This window comes from Triticum urartu, chromosome 5 (assembly GCF_003073215.2).
Source record: "Triticum urartu cultivar G1812 chromosome 5, Tu2.1, whole genome shotgun sequence".
Lineage (NCBI taxonomy): Eukaryota > Viridiplantae > Streptophyta > Magnoliopsida > Poales > Poaceae > Triticum > Triticum urartu.
In genome coordinates, this window is record NC_053026.1 from 40,885,486 (window position 1) to 40,896,291 (window position 10,806).

The window sequence follows — 10,806 nt, forward strand, 5'->3', positions numbered from 1 at the left end:
CCTTTATTAAAGCGTGTTCTTCCAATTCCTATGAAAATCAATATGAAGATCTAAAAGTTATTGATGTGTCTCCTATCAAATCTTTGTTTTGCGATATGAATCTTGATGAAACTGAATATGATCTTCCTTTACCTAGAAGGCGTTCCAAAAATTCGGAGTATTTAGATCTTTATGATGAAATTGATGAAAGTGGGATTGAAAGAAATAAAACACTAGATTTTGCTAAACCCACTATATTGAATTTCAAGGAATTTGATTATGAAAGTTGCTCTTTAATTGATTGTATTTCCTTGTTGCAATCCGTGCTAAATTCTCCTCATGCTTATAGTCAAAAGAAAGCCTTTACCGAACATATTGTTGATGCCTTGATGCAATCTTATGAAGAAAAACTTGAGTTGAAAGTTTCTATCCCCAGAAAACTCTATGATGAGTGGGAACCAACTATTAAAATTAAAATTAAAGATCATGAGTTTTATGCTTCGTGTGATTTGGGTGCTAGTATCTCCACTATCCCCAAGACTATGTGTGATTTGCTAGATTTCCGTGATTTTGAGGATTGCTCTCTAAACTTGCATCTTGCGGATTCCACTATTAAGAAACCTATGGGAAGAATTAATGATGTTCTTATTGTTGCAAATAGGAATTATGTGCCCGTAGATTTTATCGTTCTTGATTTAGATTGCAATCCTTCTTGCCCTATTATTCTTGGTAGACCTTTCCTTTGAACGGTTGGTGCGATTATTGATATGAAGGAAGGGAATATTAGGTTTCAATTTCCACTAAAAAATGGAATGGAACACTTTCCTAGACAGAAAATAAAATTGCCATATGAAACTATCATGAGAGCCACTTATGGATTGCCTACCAAAGATGGCAATACCTAGATCTATCCTCGCTTCTATGCCTAGCTAGGGGCGTTAAACGATAGCGCTTGTTGGGAGGCAACCCAATTTTATTTTTAGTTTTTAGTTTTTTATTTCTTTTTAGGAATAAATAATCCATCTATCTTCTGTTTGGATGTAGTTTTGTGTTTTAATTAGTGTTTGTGCCAAGTTAAACCTATAGGATCTTTTTGGATGATAGTTATTTGATCTTGCTGTAATTTCCAGAAACTTTTTGCTGAGTGCCCAATTATTAATCACCAGAACGTGATAAAATACTGATTCCAATTGCTGCTGATCAATAAACAAATTTCCTAGGTCTTCCTATTTTGGCTGAATTTTTGGAGTTCCAGAAGTTTGCGTTAGTTACAGATTACTATAGACTGTTATGTTTTTGACAGATTCTGTTTTTCGTGTGTTGTTTGCTTATTTTGATGAATCTATGGGTAGTAAAATAGTTTATAATCCATATAGAAGTTGGAATACAGTAGGTTTAACACCAATATAAATAAATAATGAGTTCATTACAGTACCTTGAAGTGGTCTTTTGTTTTCTTTCTCTAACAGAGCTCATGAGATTTCTGTTGAGTTTTGTGTTGTGAAGTTTTCAAGTTTTGGGTGAAATCTTTTGATGGATTATGGAACAAGGAGTGGCAAGAGCCTAAGCTTGGGGATGCCCATGGCACCCCCAAGATAATCCAAGGACACCAAAAAGTCAAAGCTTGGGGATGCCCCGGAAGGCATCCCCTCTTTCGTCTACTTCCATCGGTAATTTTACTTGGAGCTATATTTTTATTCACCACATGATATGTGTTTTGCTTGGAGCGTCTTGTATTATTTGTGTCTTTGTTTGTTAGTGTGCCACAATCATCCTTGCTGTACACACCTTTTGAGAGACCCATACATGAATTGGAATTTGATAGAATACTATATGTGCTTCATTTATATCTTTTGAGCGTTATAATTTTGCTCTATGTGCTTCACTTAGATCTTTTAGAGCACGGTGGTGGATTTGTTTTAAAGAAACTATTGATCTCTCATGCTTCACTTAGATTATTTTAGAGTCTTAATAGCATGGTAATTTTCTTAATAATAATATGCTTGGTGCTCAAGATTTGTGAAACTTTCTTTTGAGTGCGTTGAATACTAAGAAAAGATTGATGCTTGATAATTGTTTTGAGATATGAAGATGGTGATATTAGAGTCATGCTAGTTGAGTAGTTGTGAATTTGAGAAATACTTGTGTTAAAGTTTGTGATTCCCGTAGCATGCACGTATGGTGAACCATTATGTGATGAAGTCGGAGCATGATTTATTTATTGATTGTCTTCCTTATGAGTGGCAGTCAGGGACGAGCGATGGTCTTTTCCTACCAGTCTATCCCCCTAGGAGCATACGCGTAATACTTTGCTTTGATAACTTCTAGATTTTTGCAATAAGTATATGAGTTCTTTATGACTAATGTTGAGTCCATGGATTATACGCACTTTTTCCCATCCTTCCACCATTGCTAGCCTCTCTAATACCGCGCACCTTTTGCCGGTATCATACACCCACCATATACCTTCCTCAAAACAGCCACCATACCTACCTATCATGGCATTTCCATAGCCATTCCGAGATATATTGCCATGCAACTTTCCACCGTTCCGTTTATTATGACGTGCTCCATCATTGTCATATTGCTAGCATGATCATGTAGTTGACATCGTATTTGTGGCAAAGCCACCGTTCATAATTCTTTCATACATGTCACTCTTGATTCATTGCATATCCCGGTACACCGCCGGAGGCATTCATATAGAGTCATATTTGTTCTAAGTGTTGAGTTGTAATTGTTGAGTTGTAAGAAAAATAGAAGTGTGATGATCATCCTTTTTAGAGCATTGTCCCAAGTGAGGAAAGGATGATGGAGACTATGATTCCCCCATAAGTCGGGATGAGACTCCGGACGAAAAATAATAGTAAAAAAAGAGGCCATAAAAAAACAGAAAAGGCCCAAATACAAAAATGAGAGAAAAAGAGAGAAGGGACAATGTTACTATCCTTTTACCACACTTGTGCTTCAAAATAGCACCATAATCTTCATGATAGAGAGTCTCTCATTTTGTCACTTTCATATACTCACTACTAGGGAAAACCTTATACACAGAATCTTAGCAGCAGCGCGGCATAAAAAGAGGCGCTGCTGCTAATTAGTAGCAGCGCGGTTACGGAAAGCGCGCTACTGGTGCAAATTTAGCAGTAGCGCGTGATGATTAAACCGCGCTGCTACAAAAATCCACCGACAGTACACAACGACCTAAGATTACCAGTAGCGCGGCGTCAGGAAGCGCGCTGCTGCTAATTCCATAGTAGTAGCGCGCTTTTTTGTCACGTCGCTACTGCTAATTTTGAAATTGTGCACACGGTTGGCCCGTTTAGCAGTAGCGCGGGAGCAAAAGCGCGCTGCTGCTACGCTCTTAGCAGCAGCGCGCTTTTGCTCCCGCGCTACTGCTAAGACGCAGCACCCACCACCTTTTTCCACCTCCCCCTCCCCATCTCCTCTCCTCCCTTTCCCCTACCTCCCACATCCTCCCTCTCTCACTCTTCTTCTTCCTCAATACTTCTCCCCCCATTACTCTCCCTCTTCTACCTACCTTTCTCTCTCTTCATTACTCCTAGCTATAACTACACCACCTCCATTAATGCATCTCCTTTCTCTTTTTCCTTCCCCCTCCACTAGTTGAAGTTGTCTCCTCCCAAATTAGCTAGCTAGGTAGATGTAGCATTTAGTTAAGTGACGTATTTGCCCCCTAACTAGATCTTTCTTTGTCAAGAAGAGCTTTGTGCACTTTTGACCTCCCTACATCATCATCTCCACCTTGTGCTCGATCTCGAGATAGAGGTGATTAAAATTTCATGCTTTTGCAAAATGGAAATATGTTTATGTGTGTGTGATATGTTTATGGAAATTGTGTGTGTGGCATGAGTTGACGCCAAATTGTGCTTTTGAGTTGCCTATGTTTTGCCAAAATGTCGATTTATTTCCATTTCGGCGAATTCCGGGCAAACTCTAGATCTATATATGTCCTATTTTTAAGGAAGGTCATGCCGAATTTTTGTATGACTTTGATGAATGCACGCATTTTTACAATCAATTTGTTTATTATTACCGTGCAGAGTTGACGATGGTCAGGGGAACGATGGTGGACAGGTGGTTGCGGTCGGCGGTGCAGGACATGAAGGAAAATAACCGGACATAGGTTTTATGTCTATGTCGAAAATGCAAAGGAATAGTTTGGCTTGACCCCCATGACGATGGTCGTGTCGAAGCGCACCTGCTCATGACTTGTTTCATGGATGGCTATACTCGGTGGATAATTGAAGATGAGGATGACGATGTTGAGGATGCCGACGGGGCAGGCAATGATGACACGGGGCAAGATGAAGAGATGATCGATAATGGCGGCGGGGAAGAGGCCGGACATGGCGGCGGAGAAGGGGCCGGACATGGCGGCGGAGAAGGGGCCGGACATGGCGGCGGAGAAGGGGCCGTACATGGCGCCGGAGAGAACGACATGGACTCCATGCAGCAGAGTTCATCGGTACTAAGTTCAATCGTGCGGGACCCTCATGTTCAAGCATTGCTTCGCAAGGAGACGAGTACTGAGAGAGCTGCTTCTAGAGAGGAGGCTCAGCTGGAGCAACTGGTGGTAGACTCGAACACTCCATTGTATGATGGTTGCAATCCTGAGGTGACCTGCTTGAGTTTCACGCTCCAACTCCTGAAGACGAAGGCTAAAAACAAATGGACCGACGCTAGCCTCGATGAGCATCTCAAGTACCTAAAGGATGTTCTTCCCGCGGGTAATCTATGTCCTAGTACTGTTGATGAGGCCAAGAAGATCGTGTGCCCTCTTGATCTGCCACACGTTAGATACCATGCATGCATCAACGATTGCATAATTTATCGGAAGGAGAACGCGGAAAAAAACAAGTTGTCCGGTTTGCAATGCTTCTCGATACAAGAAGGCTGGGAAGAAATGTCCCCAGAAAGTGGTACGGTACTTACCGATCACTCCCCGTCTCCAGAGGTATTTTGTAGATCCCAAGGAAGCAAAGCTAATGCGCTGGCACGCGGAGAGGAAGAAGCCCGACGATGGAGATGATCCGAAGCTGAGACACGTCAAGGATGAAAGCCAGTGGAGAGCGTTGAACAGCTTCTACCGGTATTTTGGATGTGATGCAAGGAACATGGTGCTCGGCGCGTGTACTGATGGCATGAATCCATTTGGCAATTAGAACACCAACCATAGCACATGGCCCGTGTTTGTATGGATGTACAACGTCCCCCCCCTATTTGTGCATGAAATCGAAGTACATTCACATGAGCATGCTTATTCAAGGGCCGAAACAACCAGGAAATAATATTGATTTGTATCTGAGGCTACTTCAAGAGGAGTTAGACACGTTATGGAAAACACCGGCCAAGACATGGGACGCCAGCAAAGGCGAGTATTTCAACATGAGAGCCGCGCTGATCACGACAGTGCAGGACTATCTCGGTTACGGATATGTGGCAGGCCAGGTGTGCCATGGATATTGCGGATGCACACGGTGCATGGATGATACAACGTCTCAGCAGCTAACGTCAAGGAAAGATGGCGGGTCTGGGAAAATCGTGTACATGGGGCATCGAAGATGGCTCGAACAGGACGACCCGTGGAGAAACCATGGAGATCTATTCAATGGTCACGCTGAGCATCGAGGACCTCCACGTAAGCGGAGCGGTGCCGAAATTGATGAGCTGTTGAAAACTGGAAGGAGTGCCCCGCGTCGGGAAAGACGATGAGAATGGCGCCGGAGCCGCTGCTGAAGGTATGGAAGACGAGGTCTGTGTTCTGGGACTTGGAGTACTGGCACAAACTCGATACACCTCATTGCCTTGATCAAATGCATATATGTAAGAATGTCCCTGAGAGCTTGCTCGCAACACTGATGAACATGCCGGATAAGACCAAGGATGGGCCGAAGGCAAGAAAAGACTTGCAAGATTTGAAAATCAGGGAAGATCTGCACATGCCGCCCCGTAAAATCTCAGACGAGACAGAGACGGAGACAGAGGCACGGGAGAAGAAGGGCAAGAAAATAAAGAAAGAGGATTATTGCCCCCCTTCTTGCTTCACCTTAAGTCAGGCTGAGATCCATCAATTCTTTAAGTGCCTTACCGGAGTCAAAGTTAGTTCCGGTTACTGTGGCAAGATAAGCAGATATCTAGACATGGACAAGAAAAGGTTCAGCGGGATGAAGTCCCATGACTGTCATGTGATGATGACGCAGATACTACCTGTTGCCATTAGAGGGATAATGGACAAGCACGTACGTGACACGCTTATTGGTCTCTGCAACTTTTTCGACGTCATCTCTTGAAAGTCGATCAGTGTGAAGCAGCTCCGAAGGCTACAGGAAGAGATCGTTGTGATACTGAATGAGCTTGAGATGTACTTCCCGCCCGCGTTCTTTGACGTCATGGTGCATCTGTGTGTCCATATTGTGGATGACATAATAGACCTGGGGCCGTCATTCCTGCACAACATGATGCCGTTTGAGAGGATGAATGGGATCATCAAAGGATTCGTTCGTAACATGTCCAAACCGGATGGAAGCATCGTCCAAGGCTATTTGACACAAGAGTGCATCTCTTTCTGTGAGAATTTTCTATATGGCGCAGACCAGCCGCCTGGTGTTAGTGTTGGTTTGCCCGTTAACAAGCATGATGGGAGGCTCGAAGGAGAAGGTCACTGCAACGGTCGCAGGGAATTGCACATGGCATACTCAGATCGACGCAGCGACTTTGACAGAGCAAACTTGGTAGTGCTACAACATCTAGACGAGGTAGATCCTTTCGTGGCACTGCACAAAGAAATTATCGCAAAGAAGTATCGTGACTGGGGGGTATGCAAGACAGACGCCGAAGTTACTAGAGAGCACAACTCCACTTTCCTGCATTGGTTCAAAGAGCACATTATTGCTAATCCCCCGGAGGAGGGCTCTAAGGACGGATTGCTCATATACGCCTTAGCACATGGCCCCTCGCCCAACCTCGTAACCTATCAGGAATATGATATCAACGGATACACGTTCTACACGGAGGCCAAAGATATGGACAGTGATGATCAGAACTCAGGGGTGATGATGGAATGCATGACTGGCAGCGACAACGGCGCAACTGAACGATTTTATGGAAGGGTCGAGGAGATCTGGGAGCTTGACTACTCTGGACTGCACAACACGACGATGTTCTGTGTCAGATGGGCTAAGAATGTCGAAAGAGAAAACCGGATTTTCACTACCATGACTATACCCGACGCCAAGAGCGCTACCGTGAACGCTATCACAAAAAATGAGCCATGGGTACACGCTAAGCACGTGACACGATGCTTCTTCATAACCGACCCATGCAATCCCAGTCGTGTTGTCGTGAGGAGAGGCAAAAGGAACATCATTGGAATGGATGGAGTCGCCAACGAGGAAGACTATGATCAGTACGGCAACCCAATGAGGGAAGATGACGATGATGATGAAGTATACGTCAAAAGAAGAATCAATACTACATTACCAAAGAAAATCGTACTCCATGGAAAAGGCAAAGTCACAATGAGGGGCTCAATTATTCTTCGACGAACAAGAAGGGAAAGAAGCTGACTTAAAAACGAAAACGTCAGCGCTGAGGAATCGGTCAAATGATGTAATATATATGTTCCTATTTTGTATACACAATTAGCCATTATTATGCATGGGTCCAATGATGTAATATATATGTTCCTATTTTGCATACATATTTAACCGTCAAATGATGCAATATATATCGCCTTCCCTTCGTTCACTTCTCTCGGAAATAAAAAAAAGTGAGAAAAATAAAGGAAAATAAAAAGGGAAACTGGTTATAGCAGTAGCGCTTTACTGAAAAAGAGCTACAGCTAGTCAAGGTAGCAGTAGCGGTTTCTGTAAAAAAACCGCTATAGCTGCCCGTAATAGTAGTAGCGCGCTTCGTGTAAACGCGCTACTGCTACGTCCACTTAACCCAAAATTCTCACTCTCCCTGCTTCATCCCGCCTCTTTCCCCCAAATCCCCACTCTCTTCCCCGGCCCCGTCGCACCGCCACGCCCGACCCCGGCGCGCTCGCCCCCGACCCCGCCGCGCCCAACCCAGGCGCGCTCGCCCCCAGCGCCGGCGCTAGCCCCGACCCCGGCGCGCTCGCCCCCGACCCGTCGACCCTCGCCTCCCTCCTCTGCTTCCTCCCCTCCCTACCTCGGCCGTCGTCGGGCCTGCCTCCTCGCCCCTGCACCCTCTTTAAACCACCCCCTCTCTCTCTCTGCTAGCTAGGGTTCTTCGGTTAATTTACTTAGGTTTTAGTTATGTTAATTAAGTTATCTATTTAGTTATGAATTTAGATAGGTTTCAAAATTAGTTGAATTTATATGCAAATTTGAACTGGACATGTGATATGTGGATATGTCATGTTTTGGACATGTCATGTTTTGATAAATGATCCGAGTGGCCTATGTTATGCCAGAATGTTGATTCATTTCCATTCCGGTGAATTTCAGGCGCTCGATATGTCCATTTTTTAGCAAAGGTCATGCCGAAATTTCCTGTGAATAAAGGCATGATTTGTGCTACATAGTTGGCATATCGAGTGCTGGCACATAGATTTCTTTTTTATGTCATTTCTCATTTATTCATACTTTTAGAATAAATGAGGACACTTAATCATAGGAAACATGTCGAACAACGAAGAAACTGGGCCTTCTGACCAAGATGCATACGAGATGGATTATCAGGGTGAACAAGACTACCTCGACTTTTTGAATGCTAAGCAAGGTTTGTAGGTCCGCCTCGATGATGGTACTGACGCCGACATCGACACCGATAGCGCCGGCACCGATGGCGGCGCCGAGACCGGTGGGGAAGGTACTGGCGGGGAAGGTACCGGCGCCGATGCCGCTACCGAAAAGAGGAAGCATAAGAAGCAGAGGATACGAAAACCTAACAAACTAGGGATTGGACGACTTGTGATCACAAAGATGGCACCTGGCAAGTTTGAGCCGTTAGAGCCGGAAGAACCTCGCAAGTGCTATGGGAACCAAGTAGGATGCATCCTACGGGAATGCGCGAGCATCAACGACGATGACTTAAGGAGTAAAGAACATTTGACGCAGTTGCTCCTAACGAAGTTGCACAAGAGATTCAAGTTCCCCGACCGGGATGATAACATAGAACAACCGTGGGATGATCCGAAGATGAAAAAGATTAACAATCATGCCATGGGCATGTTCAGCAATGATTTGGCCTCCTGGAAAGGGAGGGTGAAACGAGCTATTGAGGCTGAGGAACCCCTGTCCAAGATTCTGGAGGAAAATCCGACACTTACGGAAGAGGAGTTCAAAAAGTTCAAGGACACTTGCGCTACCAAGGATGCCAAGGCTAAGGCTGCGAAATTCAAGAGCCTTCAGCAAAGGAACACGGGGAAGCATCGTCTCGGAAGCCGTGGCTACCTCGGTAAAAGGCCCATATGGGATAAGGAGGACGCGGAACGTGAAGCCGCGGGTCTCCCTGACCCCTTCGTGAAGTTCACCAACCCCTTGGAGCGTGACTTCATCAGGGCCCGCTACAAGTGGGACATGGAGAAAAAGGTTTTTTACACGGACCAGATCACGAGGAAATTGATTAGACTACTGGAGAAGCAACACCAGCTTGCAGCCGAAAGCCCTACTTCTCCGATGAGGCCCAAGTGGGACACCCCTCTCAACCGGGCCTTGAACGAACTTAAGGGACTCCCTTTGGGCCAGCGGCCGCAATATGGTCGTGTGCACGGCGCTGGAGACGGCGCCACGTGGAAGGTGTTTTACAACGAGGGCCCGGAGGCCAAGAAGCAGAAAAAGAAGTTTAGTCAGGCGGACATCGACGCGAAGGTGAAGCTTGCGGTCGAGAAAAAAGCAGCTGAGGACGCGAAAAAAGAAGCCGAGGACAAATATGAGTTGTTACAGCAGGCAGTCAATGCATAACTGCCTGCAGAAATGATTTCGCTACTAACTTGGTTCCAGTTATCATCAACTGGACGAAGGAAAATCCACACAATACGGTACATGATTTCCCGTTGCCCAGTTTCGTCGGGAGCAACTCCATGAACAACAACATCATCGCACCATCACTTGCCCACGCAACCGGGCCTCCTCTCGCAGCCGCTCCCGCTCAGAGCAGCCCGTCCTCAATCTCTGGCACGCTCGATGGGCCTTCTTCTTTGGATGAGCTCGACGCCATCACGGTAAATACATGTCGCACCACCATATATATATAATATTCCATTTTGTTGCCTTTCGGATGTTTTACGCCACAGACATATGTGTTTGCAGGCGAAAGAAACCCCGTGCACCATACTCTACTTGATCAAAGGCCAGAAGGTGGACGTGGGAAAGGGGATGATAATGGACCCCTTGCAACCCACGTTCCACAACCAGCCGATCCCTGCTGGGCACTTCAGGGTTAGCTTGTCCAGTGTGAAATCGGGGCACAAGGATTTGCCTCCTCCAGTACAGCATGTGGGAGCGGACGATGAGACCCCGCCGCGGATTGGAAGCTGCAAGGGTTGGGTGCTGCTACGGACGAAGAATCTTATTCGTCTGGAGCCGGCCGAGAGCACACCAATAACCACACATCAACAAGCATGTGCGGAGACCACCACCCCGCCTACGCAATTACCAGCTCCTGTAGTGCCGGGTGAGAGCGGCGGACGACATGATGAAGGGGGTGCAATAGTGCCGGCTGATGTAATTTGTCCTGTAGAACAAAGAATGGATGATGAGACGGAGGTCGACCCTATGGATTTCCTCAATACAAACGCGTATGACTGTGACATAGAATTGATGAGTCAACCATATG